Source organism: Myxine glutinosa, chromosome 3 (genome assembly GCF_964187855.1).
Source record: "Myxine glutinosa chromosome 3, kmMyxGlut1.1, whole genome shotgun sequence".
NCBI classification, from domain to species: domain Eukaryota; kingdom Metazoa; phylum Chordata; class Myxini; order Myxiniformes; family Myxinidae; genus Myxine; species Myxine glutinosa.
Window position 1 is genome coordinate 57,972,092 of NC_136263.1, and position 20,130 is coordinate 57,992,221.

The 20,130-nt window shown below is 51.4% G+C and overlaps 1 protein-coding gene across 3 annotated transcripts in view; it reads right to left on the reverse strand.

The window, feature by feature from the left end:
• ASCC3 (activating signal cointegrator 1 complex subunit 3) overlaps window positions 1-20,130 on the reverse strand; it is a 221,351-nt gene that overhangs the window by 151,370 nt on the left and 49,851 nt on the right. The window lies entirely within an intron of this gene.

The following is a 20,130-nucleotide window of genomic DNA, read 5'->3' on the forward strand; positions in this document are numbered from 1 at the left end:
ATCAGGACGCAACGGACAAAACAGGATGCAAAACATGCACAAGGAACAGAAGAGAGAGAGAGGAGAAACACCAACAGCAGAGTTAAAGGCCAATGTAGAGGTATATTTGGACAAACAATGGGTGTGTGGAGGAATGTGGGGCAGAAGAGGATGCATGGGTTGGACAAGATGGATACAAAAGGAAACAGAAGGAAACTCAGGAGGGGAAACTAGAAATTTGGAAGGAGGAGAGATTTGGGTGGTGTGGGAGTTAACGAGAGTAGAAAATATCATGGTTTTGGACCTGGGATGTATTATTAAATACAGGACTTCAAAAATTATGTAATCCACCTGAGAATGCTCAGCGAACATGCACAGAAACCCTTAGAAACAGCAGTATTCGGTGCATCCTAAAGTATAATTAGCATGTGTGCGAGATAAGTAATTTTACCTCATAAGTCCAAAATACCCAAGGGAAAAGGGGGTGCCTCGACACAACATGAGTTGGAGAACCTTCTCAGCTCAATAAAAGGGCAGCTATCCGTATTGCAAACTCCCCATGATGTGGGCCGGTGCAAGGCCCGAGTGGATGGGTGTGTGCTACCCAAACCCCCGACGAATCGCTACCAGTGAATTAACTTTGAACCTTGTAGGAGTGCCTCCTGTGAACATGGCAAGCTTGGTGTATTATATAATGGACGTCTGCAATTGGAAAGACGATGCTGTCTGTAATTATCAAGTTATGTAACGATGCTGTATGTAATTATTCAATTATGTAACGGTAACCAACTCATCGCCAAAGGACATCTTAGCAATATGCAAATGCCAGACTGCAGCAATATAGTGATATACTGGATATATTGATATAATTTTTCATATCGATATACAGTCGGACCCCGCTATTCACAGATCCATTTTTCACGGGTTCCGCTATTCGCGGGTTCCACCATTCGTGAGTGATAAAATGCAACCTGTTTCTCTTTTCGTGGAAAAGTGTCCCGCAAATTTGCGTTTTTTTTTCTATTCGCGGCCATGTTCCACAAAATCGCCGTTTTTTTCCTATTCGCGGCCGTGTTCCACGAACTCACGGTATCAGCTGGACATACGCAAAAACCATCTTCTACGAGCCACGAGCATGACCTGCTCCTGCGTTCGCTGCTGTGTGCTTCGCATTTTCATGGCTTTCGCGGGATATCCCGTCATTCACACTGTGAACAGCTTCACGTCATATCCTACTGTTCACAGGTAAACAATGTTTCGCGGGATATCCCACAAGCTGCATAATACATTATCCCCACGAGTTACTGCACAGAATGACTCCACAGTATCCATTAGTGCAATTAGTTGTCTCCCTTTTCCCAATTGAAACAATGGCATGGCATGCATTCGCGGATTTTCACTGACATTCGTGGGATTTTCATCGACGCTTGCGGATTACCACCGACATTCGTGGGATTTGTCTCACCATTCGTGGATTTTACCTCGCCATTTGCGGTTTCGTACTAACTATTCGCGGATTTTCACGACTCGGGAACCTATCCCCCCCTTTTCCATTGAAACAATGCCCCACTATGCGCGGTTTCACAATTTGCGGGATTTTCCAGGAACGTATCTCCCACAAATAGCGGGGTCTCACGGAACTGGTTATATCGGTATAATTGTTCGTATTGATATACCAGTATTGGAAATTTGAATATTCCAGTATCCCAATGAAAATCGATATGAAAAAAAAACTAAAAAAATTTATTATCCACAAAAAATTAGAAAATCGTAAAAAAAAAATAAAAAAAAATAATAATAATCGGTATATCCACAAAAATATTGGGATATCGCCAACAAATCGAAGAAAGAGGTTAACAATCCTTATATCCACAATTTAAAAAAACTTTTATGCACCCGGATACGTCGAACAGTGTAACACAATGTCAAGGCATACCAGGAAGTAGGTACAGTAGGTTTTAACATTTAACCCTCAGCACCGACAAGAAAGGAAATAAATCTGCGATATGAATCCGTGTTCCACGATAGTGATACCGATGATACCAGCCTGTGCCGATTACCAATACCGATATCAGCCCAGCAATACTCGTGTACACGTCATCTGATCTCGCTTTAGACATATATATATATATATATATATATATATATATATATATATATATATATATATATATATATATATATTTATATATATATATATATATTGTTGCGGATCTCAGTGCCGGCCTTTTCCCCTTACCAAGGGGGGATTAGTCCCCTTGTCTTTGACTGGCCGACGGGACCCGGGACCGATGACGTCCTTCCTGGACAGCGCGAAATACGGTCGTAGGACTAGAATCACTATTACCTAATTACCCGCGCTGTCCAGAAACGAGGAAATAAGCCCCGCACGAATCACGCGTGCTGAGACGCCGAGCGGTGCGTACACACGATCCGTGCCGTTTAGTTGGTGAACCCGGTTCTAGCGATCTTACTCGTACCACGCTTAGCCAATGGAGAAATCATACAAGCGATCGAATTGGGAAGAAAGGAATAACAGGATTTATTTACACTATTTACAATGATTCCAGAAAAGAGGACACAGTGCAGCCTTAAGAACAGTCTTAACTTAATCCCCAGGACAAACGGGCCCGTCTCACACACAGACACACTCACACGGGGCTTGCAGCTGCAGGATGGCTCGTCCAAGATGTTCCGCATCCAAGGATGGCTCGCGTGCAGCTCCCTCCGGCTCATCCCGGGCAGATGGTAAGTAGAGGGGCAGGAGCTCTCCGCGTGTCGTTTGGCGCACACGGGATAATACGGGGGGAACGGTAGGGTTTGGGCTCTGGCGGTTGGCGGTTAACACTGGCGGCTATTGCCGCGTTCACTCGCGTGGCTGAATAGGCGATATTCGCCACCGGCGCGTCTGGCTGCCTTTCCATGGGCGCGTATGTAATACTGAGATATAGCGCAATGCCTCCAAAGCGAGCGCTGCCAATCAAGCTCTTGCAAGTCCTCTCTCTCCTTGCGAGTTCTCTCATGCAAATCAGTCCTCCTCGTTCTCTCTCTCATGCTCTCTGTTCGTTCTCTCAAGCCCTGGCAAGTCATGCTGGAAAGTCCTGCGCAAGGGCTTTGTAAAAAGACTTTTATAGGCACACCCCGCGAACCTTCCAGCACTTACCAGACGCGCCTTACCACGCCCTGTCACGCCATGCCCTTGGAGCCCTGGTTGGCTGGTGGCCCTTACCGTGATCGCCTCTGACGCGCTGCCTTGACGCCGCCCCACCCCGACCCCGTGCTCCTCCCCCTTCTCAGGCCTACCTCGTGTTACTCGACTAGTGAGCGAGCAAAGGGCAGCAAATGCTGTTGGCAGCCAAAGCGTAATAAATGCTGTGGGTAGCCAAAGTGTAACAAACTGAGGGATCAGCCAAATGGGGCGCGGGATCAATTATGCCCATGGAGGTGGAACTTGGAGGGTGGACGCAAAATGAAGGGGACCTAATCTCATGTCTTTACACAACGCAGATATTACTAGGGGCAATGGCCTATACTTACACATACTATGACAAAACTAATACTACAAGGTGGCCTACGTGTTGCTCGTGGACTAACTATGGGGGGCAACCCTTTAACCTTTAATGACCAATATGTGCATCGGTGCATAATCGGTCCCTCGAGCGACGAGGCTTGCTTCCATCTCTCCACGGCATCAAAGTTTGAGTGTTTTCCCGTTCGTGTCTTTGTCAAATTTCCGCTGGGTATTTTGTTGTGTATGTGTTATTGTGTTTCTATTTGGTTTTGGTTTTGTAGTTGTTGCAAATTTGTGTGTAATTAGTCGTTTTTTTTGTTCGCGCCTCGTGCGCGGCCTGGTCTTTCCGGGCTCCCTCCCCCCCGTCAGTGTTTTGTGAATATGGGTTCTTTCCTTCATAGTATTTGCTTGTTTCTTTGATTTTATTTTCTCCCCCCTACCTCTCACGAACATCTTACCCTTTGTCCAGCGTTTTGAAAACAGAACAAACAAATATACAAACAAACAAAAAAATTCGATATTAATTCTTTCTCTCCTCCCGGACACGTGCTTGTTCACTCTCCTCCTCGTCTCGACTTGTGCCCCGCCCCCTATATCTCGTTATTCTTCCACCTCTGCTCCTGCTTTCTCAAATCCACGTTCTCACTGAGAGACTTTTCCCAGATTGTTTTTCATGGTTTTGTTTAAATATTATTTAAATATGTTTAAACCGCAGCCGTGATGCTAACGCCCCCCCCCCCCCCCCGAATTTCCATGTTTTAAACGTTTCCCAGTGTCTACCCTGGATTAGAATAGGTACACCGTATCCCTGCGTGTCGTAAGAGACGACTAAGAGGGTTGGCATCAGGAAGGGCATCCAGCCATAAAAAAAACATTGCCTCAAAAAGAGAAACATGACAATTACAACTACATATGGGCAGGGTACAGCCCGAAGTGGAGATCGGTTTCTGAGGTTTGGGACATGGAATGTAGGGACAATGACAGGGAGATCAGGAGAAGTGGTGGAAGTATTGGTCAGAAGAAGAGTGGACATATGTTGTGTGCAAGAGACGAGATGGAAGGGAAGTGGTGTGAGAATGGTGAAGGGTAAGCAGGGACAGAAATACAAGTTTATGTGGCAAGGGTGCCTGGAGGGCATGAATGGTGTTGGTGTCCTGTTTTCTGAGGAGTCTGTAGACAGTGTGGTGAGTGTGACTAGAGTGAGTGATAGGTTGATGATGGTGAAAATGATGATTGGAAAGCTCTTGGTGAACGTCATCTCGGGGTATGCTCCGCAGGTTGGTCGAAGCGATGAAGAGAAGGAGAAGTTCTGGTGTGTGATAGAGAAGCTGATGGAAAACGTGAAAGATGAGGAAGTTGTTGTGGTAGGAGGAGACCTAAATGGACATGTGGGAAGGAGTATGGATGGTTTTGACGCAGTTCATGGGGGTTACGGATATGGTGTGAAAAATGGAGAAGGTCAAAGGATTGTGGAGTTTGGTGATGGAGCTGATTTGTTGATTTGTAATACTCAGTTCCAGAAAGAGGATAATAAGCTTGTTACATACACGTCAGGTGGGTCGACGACAACCGTTGACTACCTGATGGTGCGTAGGCGAGATAGGGGGCACCTCTGGGACACAAAGGTGATCCGCGGGAGGAGGCTGTTTCACAGCACCACTTGGTTGTCTGCGACATAAGGGTGAAAGGTGCGAGGAGAGCTCGGCGGGTGAAGTACCAACCGAGAATGAAGGTGTGGAGGTTGAAAGAGGTGACAGTAAAGGAGGCATTAAAAGAGAGGCTGAGTAGGGTCAAGGATGATGTGGTTGAGCTTGAAAGTGGTTGGATGTCAATGAAAGCTAGTCTGTTGGGAGCCGTTGGTGAGGGATGTGGAAGGACAAAAGGACCACCGAGGCACTAGGAAACATGGTGGTGGGATGATGAAGTTGGAAAGGGGATTGACGAGAAGAGGAAGAAGTTCAAGGAGTGGCAGAAGGCGAAGGGTGCGGGAGCAGAAACAGCAGAGCATGAAAGTTATAAGGCAGCCAGGAAGGCTGCAACGAAAGAGGGAGCAAAGGCGCAGGACGCATGTAGGAGAATGTTCGGAGAACGCTTGGATTCGGAAGAGGGTCAGTAAGCAGTATTCAGGATTGCAAAGCAGATAGCGAAAGAGAGGTGTGATGTGTTGGGGGTGAGTTGCTTGAAGGATGAAGTGGGACAAATCGTTGTCGACCCAGATGGAATTAAAGGAAGATGGAAAAGATATATGGAAATGCTGTTGAATACAGAGAATGAATGGGATGGCAACATAGAGAGTAACCCAGTTTTAGGACCGGCAGAGAAGATAACTGAGAAGGAAGTTGAGGAAGCGATAAAAGCAATGAAGGGTAGAAAAGCGGGAGGGCCGACGGGAGTTGTGTGAGATATGTTGAAGGCAGCAGGAAGTTGGGGTGTGAAGAGAATGACAGAGATCTGTAATCTGGTGGTGAAAGAAGGCCGCATTCCAGTGGTTTGGGAACTGAGTACCCTCGTCCCTCTATACAAGGGGCAAGGTGACCCTCTGGAGGGTGGCTCGTAACGAGCGATAAAGTTATTGGAGCATGGAATGAAGGTATTGGAAACGGTGTTGGAGAGGAGGATAAGGAAGAAAGTGAAGATCGACGAAATGCAGTTTGGATTTATGCCAGGAAGAGGAATGACAGACGCGCTTTTCATTGTGAGGCAGTTGCAGGAGAAGTACATGGAGAAGAGGAAGAAGCTGTTTCTTGGGTTTGTTGATCTGGAGAAAGCATTCGATAGGGTTCCACGCGAAGTATTGACATGGGCATTGAGGAAGTTGGAAGTGGAGGAATGGTTGATCAGAGTAGTGATGGCAATGTACAAAAGAGCGCGCACAGCTGTAAGGACGAAGGATGGGAACAGTGGTGAGTTTGAGGTGAAGGTGGGAGTGCATCAGGGGTCGGTACTAAGTCCACTACTATTTGTAGCTGTGATGGAGGTGCTGGCTCAGAACGTAAAGGAGGGTTTACCGTGGGAGTTGTTGTATGCAGATGATCTGGTGTTGATTGCGGAAAGTATGGATGGACTGAAGGAAAAGATGAACAAGTGGAAGGAATGTATGGAGACAAAAGGTCTGAAGGTGAATATCGGAAAGACGAAGGTGATGGCAAGTGGTAAAGCATGTGGTGAGGTGGAAAGAACTGGGAAGTGGCCCTGTGCTGTGTGTAGGAAGGGTGTCGGAGTGAACTCCATTCAATGTACAATGTGCGCTGAGTGGGTTCATCAAAAATGTAGTGGTCTGAGAGGGTCATTAACCAGTGTGGCAGCTACATTCAAATGTAAGGTGTGCACAGAGGGAGCTGCAGATGAAGGAAATGTTGAGTTGGATCTTGGAGACGGTGTGAAGCTGGAAGGTGTGAAAACATTTTGCTACCTCGGAGACATGCTGAATGGAGAAGGTGGATCAGACTAGGCAACGGTTGCGAGAGTGAGATGTGCATGGAAGAAGTTTCAGGAACTGAGTGGCGTGCTGATGATGAGGGGAGTGTCATTGAAGCTGAAGGGAAAGGTGTATGCTGCATGTGTGAGAAGTGTTATGATTTATGGGAGCGAGACATGGGTAATGAACGTAGAGCAGCAACGAAGGTTGGAAAGGGTTAAAATGCCAATGGTTCGACGGATGTGCAGAGAATCGTTGAGAGGAAGACAAATGATGAATTGCGAAAGATGATGGGAATAGAGCCTGTGATTGATGCTGTGAAGAGGAACAGGTTGAGATGGTTTGGTCATGTGTTGAGGAAGGATGAAAGTGACTGGTTGAGAAGAGTGATGGAAATGAATGTAGAAGGAAGTAGAGGACGGGGAAGACCGAGAAAGACTTGGCTAAAGATGGTGGAAGAAGAAATGCGGGCAAGGGGGTTAACAAGGAGAGATGCAGAAAATAGGGCAAAATGGAGAAGATTGTCATGGGGACCGCACGGCTAACCCCCGCTCTAGTAGGGAAAATGGCCTTTAAAATGCATGTTGTTATTGACCAATATGTGCAATCTCAAAACCGTAGCAACATATATATATATATATGATGGGTTGGCCCCCCCTTTGGAACTCAAGAAGAGGCACCTTGAAGCAGCAAATGAGGTTCAATGAAAAATCGAGCAAACACAATATTGTGGAGCAAGCCTTGAAATCGCAGGGCCTTGTCACACAAGACCTGCAAGTCCAAGCCACACTAAAAACTCAGCAAAATACAATTTGTTATATACATGAAATAACAGAAAAAACGCTGCGCTAATTATGACCTCAGACAAGAGAGGGTTTTGAAGACACAAAGAGGAAGATATTTCTCAGGCTCTAATTCCAAACGAGTTGGGCTTTCCAAGGCCCAAGGATGCGATCCCATAATAAAGTTCAATGGGGTTTTCATTTGGCAGTAAAACACATACAAATCAATGGAACAAATCAAAGGATACATCTTACATCATCCCCTGTTCGAGGTGAACTTACAACTATTCCCATAACTTTCTCCCTTTAGAAGATGCTGAAAAAACGTCTGTAAGGTTGGATTTGACCGAGCCGTGAAACAACATGTTTTGCAGTGAATCTAGTTTTTTTTGAAGCAAGCAAAAGAAAGACACAATTAAATATTGTTGCAGAGATGAGGACTGTATATATTTTTTATTGTGTGCTGTATTATTATTATTATTGTTTATTCTGCGCCCCCCTACCTCCGGAGCTGTGTAAAGGTGAAAGGGCATCCCATAATTAGTCCACAAGCATACACATCAGCCAAATAATAGAATACCCCTGTTGATAGTTATCTCTTATTCTGTGTTTTAGAGTAAGGCTGTGTCTCCCATTAATTGAAGTACTCCATTGCACCAGTGAAAGAGAATAGATCCCCTTTCCTTCCCATCCCCAAAATCTCCATTTCCTTTTACATCCCCTTCCGTCATTGCCGGGCCACGATTGCCGAATTACCTCCCCTCCAATAACCGCCATTGAACATGTGCTCGAATCGGAGAAGAAAGGCGTGCCCGCCCGTCGTCATCAAGGGCGGAGCCAGAGGGTCGCGCGACCAACCAGGGCCGAGGTGAGCACCCCGATGGGCGTGTCCAAAAGGCCGGCGGCTTAATCGCCGGAGGCGCTATAAAAGGCGCGGATGCAAGTGAGTCGTGAGTTGGTCGCCAAGAAAGTCGTGAGGAGTCAGTCAGTGGAGTCGGTGGTCAGTTGGTTGCGTTGGTTGTGGTGAGGAGTCGGTGGTGGTGGTCAGTTGGTTGCGTTGGTTGCGGTGAGGGGTCGGTGGTAAAGAGTGAGTGGACCAAGAACGAGTGGAGGGTTTGGACCAGACGCGTCCGACGAGGCCTGGCAAAGCACGCAACGTCCACAGCAGCCAAAACAGCAGCGTGGGGCCTGAACGGCGGCTGCTAAACGCGCCGGTTGTGCTGCGGGACCCCCTTGGACCTCCCTCTCCCTCCAGCCATCCACCTCCTGCCTTTCCACCCTTCTTGTGGACGTGAGTTTGTTCTGTTTGTTCTGTCCTGGGAATAAGTTAAGTCTGTAGATAAGCTAGTATTTGCACTGTGTCACCTGCGTCTTATGTGTTGTAAATAAACCTTGATTGCTCCTTTTTGCTTGTGTAAATAATAAATCCCATTACTCGTCTGTACGTATTCTCGTTTTATTCCTTCTTCTTCTTCACATCCGTGTCGCCTTTGTCTTTTCCCTATTGACGAGCTGCGGTGCGATCCGGCCAACGTTTGGGTGAAATCGGGTTCTAAGCGGGGAGTAACTGTTCGGACGCGGAGCCTTCGCTCGGCAAACAACATCCTAAACCACGATCAGTAACAATTGGTCGTCAGGAGTTGGGATTCGAACCTGGGACTAAATTTATTTAGCCCAAATTTTGGACACCAATTGTGTTAGTACAGTAACAAATTGGTGTCAGGAAGTGAGATTGGACCCGAAGCGCGCTTAACGCGCTCAAAATTACAAAGTACCGAAATTGCTTTTGTTTTACAAAACCCGAATTTTGAAATCGTGCCATGGCTGGTCAAGGCGACGGGATGTCGGTGGGAGAGATAGACGGGGTAGAATCGACCCAGGACCTCGGGGAAATGTATGTGGAGGAAAGGGTGGAGGAGAGTAAAGAAGGTGTGGTTGAGGGGGTATCAGGTGCACAAAATGGCGCTCTCGCGCACGTGGTTACAGCGGCACCAAATTTTGCCGCGCCGGTGACCATAGCAGCGGGCTTTGATGTGGGGGACTTCATGGCGCAATTCACCGAGATGCTGAGAATAGAGGGGGAGAAATTGAGTAATAAAATGGAAGCAATAACGAACGGATTGGGAAACCAAATGGAAGCAATAACGAACGGATGGGGAAACCAAATTGAAGCAACAATAAACGGAATGAGGGCCGATAGGGAGGAAAGGGAGCAGAGGGACAGAGACCGCAAGTTGGGCGAAAGGGTCCCAGGGGTGCACGAGGAGGTAACGCGGGTCGAGAAGCGCCGGTTGAACGAAGTTGAGAAAAGCACGGGTACAATGACAGGGGTAGAAATCGCGACACGGGGTTTGGAAAAGCCAGCGACCGATGAGGTAGAGGGGATTTTATTAAAGCCAACGGTCGTCGAGGTGAATAAAGAAAAAGCAGGGCTGGGAATTAAAATTGAAGAGATGACGGAGGTAGCCCGGGAATTGCAGGGAGAAATGGAATATGTACAAGGTCCCTGCTCAAATCATGATGATGTACTCGCTAATCCAAATGGAAGTTTGCAGGTTTTGGTGCAGGGAGGAAGAAGAACCCCAAAGGTGAGACGTGCTGTTGTGTATTGTGCGGGGAGATTTTGTAAGAGGATGTTTGGCGAGAAAAGAATTTTTGCGCGCTTGGGATCGAGGAGGCATCCGGGCGTTGGTGAAGGGTCCCGTGTGAGTGGAAATGGCACGCGTGGGAGGAAAAAGTGTGCGTCGGCGAGTGGGTGTGTTATAAAGTGTGGGAGTGAAACCGAGTGCGAGCGAGAATGCACGTCGGTGTGTACGGGGTGTGACACAGGGAGTGAGAGCAATATGGAGTGCACGCCCATGGTGAGTGTTACGGAGGACGCAACAGAGGAGAGGTGTGGACCGAAGTGTGTGCAAGAGTGTGCGCGAGAGGTGTGGTGTGTAACAGAGAGAGCGTTGGTGGAATGTACGGACGGCGTTGGAACGCCAGGTTTTGTGAGGGTGAAAGGGGTAGCGTATGCGTGTGAGCATGCAAGTAAAGCATCGACGGTAACCGGGTTAGTGGTTAGGGCGACGGATAGCCGATGCGAGCACTCGGGGCGCGGGGTGCTTTGTTGGGTGCGAGGCCCGGCGCGGGTCGATGCTGCGTCGCTTCTCTTCGAAGCGTCGTTGCCGATTCGGGCTTGGCCCCGCCCCGCACGGTCGAGTCCGGGCTTTGTCGGGCGAGGCGACCGTCCGGTTCGAGGGCGAGTGGGAGGAAGCGGAACGGTGCCCCCTCGTGGGGACGGGGTTCCGACCGGGGGAGATTGAGCCATCGGGCCCGGGACCGCAAGGTGCCGCGCCGAGATGGTGCGTGGAGCCTCGGCCCAACCAAACCACCTCCCTTGAACCGAAAGCCGGACGGATTCAACCTGCAGGCAACCAAACCACCCGAATTCATTGCTCGGCTTTACGAAGCCGAGTTTAATGATGTCACGACGCACCGAGGCTAGGATATAGTGGACTGATGATGATAATAGTGATAGTGGTTTTGATACGAAATTTATAATAGGGGGTAGAATTGGCAGTAAATGGAAAATTTTTGAATTGGTTGGAATTTGGACGAACAAAATTTATAGTGAGAGACCCCCGATGTGGTGGGATGGCAAAACCACCATCCCTCACAGACGTGGGGGCAGATGCGCAATAGTTTATGGGGTGTATGGCAGTGAAAACTAGCCCGGGTGGGTTAGGTTATATTGTTAGGGATCTAGCGAAGATGACATTAGGTAACGTTAAGTTTAGTTAGTGACTGATACCTGTAGTGGGGACGCAGGTAGTTTAGTGTGGATGATAATGACGTGGGAGCGCAATAGTTTAAAGGGACGACTGGGAAGCGCAAGTTTCAGAGGGGAGTAGTTAGCTGAGATGATGCCGTGTGTGAGGATTGAACAGGTGTGATTGCACAGGTGTGCAACTGAACAGGTGTGTGGAGCAGTGTATGAGTGAGTAATGGTGAGGTGTGTTGTGTTGACCAAATGGTCCAGGAAGAGGAGGAGGGTGCAGGTGGCACCAGGTATGATTGCACAGGTGTGCAACGACAGGTGAATGGAGGACAGGTGTATGGAATAAATGGTAGTGTGGAATAAATGGAGTATTGGAATGGATGGTCGTGGAGTGAGTATGGTCGAAATTGTGGAGTGGAGTGGATGGTGCGAAGGTGTGAATGGGGGAAGAGTGGACCCCCATCACGGATACCCGGGGCGGGTAGTGTAAGTGTTAGGTAGAGGGTACAGGTAAATTGTGGTTGGATATTGGCATCTGTGGTGCGGGTGAAAGAATGGTCTTTGGATGGGTGCATTAGTGTTGTGGAAATGGCTGGGCGTGTAGCCTGTTAGTGTGTGTAGTTGGTTTGGGTACTCCACCACTGTGAGGATGTCGGCCAGGTGAGGCCGCAGGTGGGCTCTGGGAGCCGGTAGTTGTGGATGGGGCCCGAGGATCCGGAGGACGGACCCGGGTAGCCCAGTGCCAGAGGGCACCAAGGGGTGACAGAGCCAGGAGAGGGCCTTCCCCAGTTAGTTAGGTTAGGGTGAGGAGCTAGGTAAGCTCGGGTGGCAACTGCAGTGGTGGAGGTGTGCAGGTGGGTAGACCTGCTGGGAGAGCTACACATCGCAGCCCAGAAATTGTGCGAGGGCACAGGGAGATGAATCGGGGGAGTGAGACCCCAAATTGAGAAGCACCACAGTTTGGTCAATGGGAATTGGTTTTTAGAACCCATAGTGTAAGTTGGCCAATGGATTGGCAGGGAGAGACCCCAGGTAGTGTAAAGTGTGTTAATGTCATTTAGAAAGTAGTTAGGATGAAGTCTCCTCGCACCATCTGCATCCACTCACCTGAGGTGACAGGTACTCCACACCATGCCATGTTTTGATTATTTTTTATGATGCAAATGTTTGGATTGTGAGACGCATCATGACGTGGGTGTGACATTGTGCTTTGATGTTCCATCTCTTCCTCCTTATGAGGATTGATGATGAATTTGGTGATGGCAAATTTTGAAGTAGAGGGATTGTGGAGACGAATTTGGTATAGGGGAAATATGGGGAAGACGTGACAGTAGTGACAAATTTGTAAATGGGTAGATTTTGTACATATGGGGTAAGGGCAAGGGTAGTGTAGGTGACAGGGGGGTGACGTACGGTAGGGACGAGCTTTCTCACTTCGCCCTCCGTACGCATTTCGCCTTGCATTGCCTTATTGATGTGTACCCTTGTGACCTTACCCCTCGCTCAATTGTCTTTCCCCTTTTGTCTCCCACATGACCTGTGCGCCATTGGGTGCCGAGGGGAGCGTGCGTGGGTCGGCCATTGTGCACCCGAAATTCCCAGAACCAGCTGTCTGCATCGATGCACCACATTATGGACCACATGTCTGTGGCCGAGCACCACTTATGGACCCCATGGGTTGGGGCATGGCCCCTCTACTGGAACCAGCCATGAGGGCCCGAAATCTTGCTGGCGGACCTTGGCCACAGGGCACCGATGCCCCACAGGTGAACCACACTAGTCGGCCCTGTGGGCCATAAATAAAGAAAATAAAAAGGACACATTGGGCACACTTTATTGCAAATAGGCCGCCAGTAAGCAAAGCAAAAGAATGACAACAACTGGAAGAAATAATAATAACCAGCAGAGGGAGCCGAAGAGCAAGAGATCACCTGCAGGGTTAGGGGTTGTTGAATTAATTTTATTGTTGAACATTGATGAACAATGGTGACTGCACCGATTGGTGCTTGGGTGTGTATTGGTGCGTTTTTGGGTGCTTTCATGGTGCGTCGATGCAGAGCAGACTGTCTCCCCCCCAGAAAGAACAATTACAGGTCCTGGGTTAGTCTTGTAAATAAAAGTAGCGTCAAGTGTAAATAATGCTTCCCATCGTCAGTGTGTAGTTTGAAGACCATTCCGCAATTCGGTTAACTGTGGGCGTAAGTCTGTTAGGCAGGGTGCAATGGAGCAGCGGGACACATTTATTTATGTTTTAAAACTGTCGCACTCAGGGTCAGGTTAAAAGTAGAGGGAACTACACCTACGTGTCACACTAAAAATAAAAGTTGTAGGCCCGGGACGTGCCTAAGAGGAGGAGGGTGCAGTGTTGCGGAGATGAGGACTGTATATATTTTTTATTGTGTGCTGTATTATTATTATTATTGTTTATTCTGCGCCCCCCTACCTCCGGAGCTGTGTAAAGGTGAAAGGGCATCCCATATTTAGTCCACAAGCATACACATCAGCCAAATAATAGAATACCCCTGTTGATAGTTATCTCTTATTCTGTGTTTTAGAGTAAGGCTGTGTCTCCCATTAATTGAAGTACTCCATTGCACCAGTGAAAGAGAATAGATCCCCTTTCCTTCCCATCCCCAAAATCTCCCTTTCCTTCCCATCACCAAAATCTCCATTTCCTTTTACATCCCCTTCCGTCATTGCCGGGCCTCGATTGCCGAATTACCTCCCCTCCAATAACCGCCATTGAACATGTGCTCGAATCGGAGAAGAAAGGCGTGCCCGCCCGTCGTCATCAAGGGCGGAGCCAGAGGGTCGCGCGACCAACCAGGGCCGAGGTGAGCACCCCGATGGGCGTGTCCAAAAGGCCGGCGGCTTAATCGCCGGGGGCGCTATAAAAGGCGCGGACGCAAGTGAGTCGTGAGTTGGTCGCCAAGAGAGTCGTGAGGAGTCAGTCAGTGGAGTCGGTGGTCAGTTGGTTGCGTTGGTTGCGGTGAGGAGTCGGTGGTGGTGGTCAGTTGGTTGCGTTGGTTGCGGTGAGGAGTCGGTGGTAAAGAGTGAGTGGACCAAGAACGAGTGGAGGGTTTGGACCAGATGCGTCCGACGAGGCCTGGCAAAGCACGCGACGTCCACAGCAGCCAAAACAGCAGCGTGGGGCATGAACGGCGGCTGCTAAACGCGCCGGTTGTGCTGCGGGACCCCCTTGGACCTCCCTCTCCCTCCAGCCATCCACCTCCTGCCCTTCCACCCTTCTTGTGGATGTGAGTTTGTTCTGTTTGTTCTGTCCTGGGAATAAGTTAAGTCTGTAGATAAGCTAGTATTTGCACTGTGTCACCTGCGTCTTATGTGTTGTAAATAAACCTTGATTGCTCCTTTTTGCTTGTGTAAATAATAAATCCCATTACTCGTCTGTACGTCTTCTCGTTTTATTCCTTCTTCTTCTTCACATCCGTGTCGCCTTTGTCTTTTCCCTATTGACTAGCTGCGGTGCGATCCGGCCAACGTTTGGGTGAAATCGGGTTCTAAGCGGGGAGTAACTGTTCGGACGCGGTAATACCAAACCGCTCGGTAAACTAACATCTAAAACCGCGTCTGTAACAATATATATTTCTCAGGTGCCCTGTGTCACGTGGTGTGCCCCCCATGGCCCCCCATGGCCCCCGACATATACATACATATACATACATATATATATATATATATATATATATATATATATATATATATATATATATATATATATATATATATATATATATATTGTTATGAATTTTGGTAGAGCAACATCTAGAGCGAGGTAGATCTGATAGGTAGGTATTCGACTGTCGTGACAGGGACTCTACATGTAATAAGTTCTTGATGTTTAGGCGTTTGTCGGGGTAATATGTATGATTGTGGATCTACCTGGAGATTCGGGTGTTAAATAGTGAGGGATTAAAGGTAACGCCCCTGTGAGTTTCACCTAGTAGTCAAACCTTTGTCCATTATGGCACTCCAAACCACATAAACATTAGTTAGGTCCTTAGCGCAACATTAAATAATTCCTTTCCCTGACAATGACTTCGGAACAAACGGACAGGAAACCAGGCTAGGACACCGCCGATGATGGCCGCAGCCAGCTACACCTCCGCTGGGCCTCGAGTGCCACGCGCTATCACAACACTACAGGCCTGTGATTCGGTGGAGGGCACTGATTGGGTGGCGCACCAAGGAACGTGACGTCACCAGCGAGGTTATTTAAGGGAGCGCCGAACGCTCTCTTTGTTCTTGTTCTCTTGCCTCTCTGGCGTCTGGCAGTGCAGCTTTTGGTCTCTTGTGGTTCATGCTTTTAGTTGCGCAGCAGTTGAGAAGAGTTCTGCAGAAGAGTTGGCTGCCAGCACTCCCGCAGAGAGTTCACTTCAGTTGAGCCGGAGGAGTTGAGTTGAGACCAGTCCCGGAGCGAGTTGGAGGGACGAGACGTGCAGTCAAACCTGTGTTCTCCCCGTTCCTGTCTTTTCGTGCTTCGTGTAGGGATCGATCTTGGGTGAAGCCGCTGGCCTGCGTTGGGTGCCTTGGAGATTGGTGCACCGACCTCGTGGGCGGCGAGAGGATCGGAGCTTGGAGAAGGCCTGGTGGCGGCTGAGCGCGGCCGTGTTACAAGAAGACGACAGAGACAGATAAGCCCGGGCTCCGCGTACACTGTACACGACGTGACGTGTTTCTTTTGTAATTCATAATCTCCCTCGTATCGTGTTTGATATCTGTTGTGTGTGGGATCCCAATTTAGGCTTCTGATTAGAGTTATTACCGGCGCGGGCTTTTTCACTGTCTTTACTTTTCATTAATAAATCCTTGTATTATTTTCTGAATATATCTGAACGCAGTTTCCTGGGTGTTTCATTTTAATAGATAAGGCTGCGGAGCTTGCTGTGTCCGCCATTCCGCGCGTTTAACTTTGTGTTGATTTGGAATCCACCATTGAGTTTTCGCCTCGGGAGTGTAAAGCCTCGCAATCGGCCATCCGCAACTGTGGTGTTAATCGCGGTTGCGTAACAATATATATATGTAGCGGCTACCGCTGGGTTTACACAATCGCCTTGCACCTACCAAGGACGCGGAGCGATCACCATGCCGGGCTCGTCCAGGACGCCCGGGCATGCCCGCCCTCGACTTGCCAGGCCGCGTCCAGGACGCCCGGCCACGCCTCCTCTCGCATTTCCCGGGCAAACGCTCCGGGATAATGTGTATATATATTGCTGCCCGATAAACGGGCTTTTCAGAGTACCCGAGTTGTTTTGTGACAATAAAGAAACTCGGACGAATTCCAGCTTTTTGTCGCGTCCATTCTTCCGATTACGTGGGAGCACAGCTCCTACATTGGTGACCTACCGACATGGACACGGCAGTTGCCCTCAAACTGCCTACCTTCTGGGAGGCTCACACGGCGGTTTGGTTCGCCCAGGCGGACTCCCTGTTCGCCCTGCGAGGCATCACGGCCGACGACACCCGCTTCCACCATGTGGTAGCAGCGCTCGGCTCAGCCACCGCGGCCCGCGCCCTGAGCCTCCTCGAGAGCCCGCCAGCCGCTGACAAATAGGGCGCGATTAAAAAGCTCCTCCTCGACGCTTTCGGCCTCTCATCGGCGGAACGCGCACGGCGCCTGCTCGACCTGCCCGAGCTCGGCGACACGCGCCCGTCCGAGCGAATGGACTGCATGCTTTCGCTGCTCGGCGAGCACTCTCCGGCATTCCTGTTCCGGGAGCTGTTCCTCCGTCAGCTGCCGAGCCCGGTACACCTCGCCCTGGCGAGCACGACGATCACGGATCCCCGCGCCCTCGCCAGGGAAGCCGACAAGATCTCCGCGGCAGGCCAATGCATTGCAGCAACGACCTGGGGCCCACCGCCGTCCGACGCAACGCCCATGGCGCCCGAGCACCCGGCACGGTCGACGACCGAACTGCCGACGCAATTGGCGGCCGCTACGCCAAGCCGACCACCTCCAGCACGACGACCGGGGCCTCCACCTGACCAAGCGTGGTGTTACTATCATGCCAGCTTCGGACAGAAGGCCCGGACATGCCGACCCGCGTGCACCTTCGGCAGGCCGGGAAACGGCCGGGCCGGCGTTCATTACCAGCCATGAGCGCCGGCCACACGGGCAACTTACTTTTCATCACGGACAAAGCGTCCGGACGGCACTTCCTGTGCGACACCGGCGCCCAACTGAGCGTCATACCCGCCTCCGATCAGAACAGGCAGTCCGCGGTTTGCGGCCCCTCTTTGGTGGCGGCCAACAGCTCGGCCATCCGCACCTTCGGCCCGCGCAACGTCACCCTCTGCTTCGGCGGCCAACGCTTTACTTGGACTTTTGTAACCGCAAGCGTGCCCATGGCTCTGCTAGGCGCCGACTTCCTCTGCGCACACGGACTGCTGGTGGACGTCCAACGGCGTCGCCTCATCAACGCCGAGACCTTCAGCTCCCTGGTATGCACATTGAGCAGCTCCGCTCCGACCGAGCTGGCATGCGCCCTCCCGGCGGCGAACGAGTTTGCTCGCCTGCTCACAGAGTTCCCGGCCCTCACGCGGCCGATGTTTTCGGCCGTCGCAGTACGAGCACCACATACCAACCACGGGCCCGCCGGTCTACACCAGAGCCCGCCGCCTCAACCCAGCCAAGCTCGCCGTGGCCAAAGCCGAGTTCGACGCTTTGGAACACCTCGGCATCGTGCGGCGCTCCGATAGCGCGTGGGCTTCGCCACTACACATCGTCCCAAAATCAGGGGGCGGCTGGCGCCCATGTGGCGACTACCGCCGCCTTAACGACGCTACCACCCCCGACAGGTATCCGATCCCGCACATCCAAGACTTCTCCGCCCGTCTGGCAGGACGGGTCATTTTTTCAAAAATCGATCTCATACGGGGATATCACCAGGTACCTGTCAGGGCGGCCGACGTCCCTAAAACGGCCGTCATCACGCCGTTCGGCTTGTTCGAATTCCTGCGGATGCCGTTTGGCCTCAAGAACGCGGCTCAGGCGTTCCAGCGCTTGATGGACGGCGTGCTGCGTGACCTGCCGTTCCTCTTCGTTTACCTGGACGACATCCTCGTCGCCAGCACGTCCTGGGCCGAGCACCTCCTCCACCTCCGAACACTGTTCGGGCGCCTCAGCGAGCACGGCCTCATCGTCAACCCGGCCAAATGCCACTTCGGCACGACGGCCGTTGAATTTTTGGGCCACCACATCACCAAGAACGGGGCCGTGCCGCTGCCAACCAAGGTCGAGGCCATCACCACGTTTCCGCGTCCCCGGTCCATAAAGGCCCTGCAGGAATTCCTGGGAATGGTGAATTTCTATCATCGCTTCGTGCCCCGCGCTGCTCAACTCATGCGGCCCCTCTACGAAGCCCTCCGGGGCAAGCCGGCCAAGCACGACGTCGTCTGGTCCGCAGCAATGGACGCGGCCTTCAAAAGCTCAAAGCGGGCCCTCGCCGACGCAACACTGCTCGCTCACCCGGTGCTCAACGCTCCCATCGCCCTCACCACGGATGCCTCCGACCACGCGGTGGGCGCCGCACATGAGCAATGGGTGAACGGGGTTTGGCAGCCACTCGCTTTTTTCAGCCGGCAGCTCCGGCCGAACGAGCTCAAGTATAGCACGTTTGACCGTGACCTCCTCCATCTACACCTGGCCGTTCGCCATTTCCGCCACCTCCTGGAGGGAGGACCCTTCACGGCGTTCGTCGACCACAAGCCGTTGGTTTAGGCAATGGCCAAGGTCACGGAGCCGTGGTCGGCCCGCCAACAGCGCCACCTCTCCGCCGTGTCGGAGTTTACCACGGACATCCGGCACGTCGCCGGCAAAGGCAACGCCGTGGCCGACTGTCTTTCTCGGGCCAGCGCGAAGGCGGTCCACCTCGGCATGGACTTCGCGCTTATGGCAGTGGACCAAACCACCGACACCACGGTGCAAGCCCTCCGGGCGGCGGACACGGGCCTCCGCCTGGCCGTCATCCCCTTCGCGGACACTGTCCTGCTCTGCGACGTCTCCCAAGGCCAGCCTCGCCCCATCGTGCCCGTTACCTGGCAACGCTGCATCTTCGCCTCCCTCCACGGCCTTTCCCACCCGGGCCGGAAAGCTTCCCAGAAGCTGGTGTCGGCGCGATTCGTCTGGCACGGCCTTCGACGGGACGTCCGCAATTGGACCAGCACCTGCACAGCCTGCCAACAGGCCAAGGTCCACCGACACACCCAGGCCCCGCTGGCACCTTTCACCGTGCCCGAACGACGTTTCGACCACGTCAACGTGGACCTGGTGGGCCCCCTCCCCCCATCACGGGGGTTCACACACCTGCTCACCATGGTGGACAGGACCACCAGGTGGCCGGAGGCCGTTCCCCTCGTCTCCACCACCACCGCCGACGTGGCGCAGGCTTTCATCGCCACCTGGGTTGCCCGCTTCGGCGCACCGGCGGACATCTCGTCGGACCGCGGACCGCAGTTCACCTCCGAGCTGTGGGGCGCAGTCGCCCGCAACCTGGGGGTCAAGCTCCACCGTACTACGGCCTACCACCCCCAAGCCAACGGGTTGTGCGAGCGATTCCACCGCTCCATGAAGGCCACGCTCATGGCCGGCCTTCAGGACAGCGGTTGGGCCGACCGGCTGCCGTGGGTCCTTTTGGGCCTCCGCACGGCCCCCAAGGAC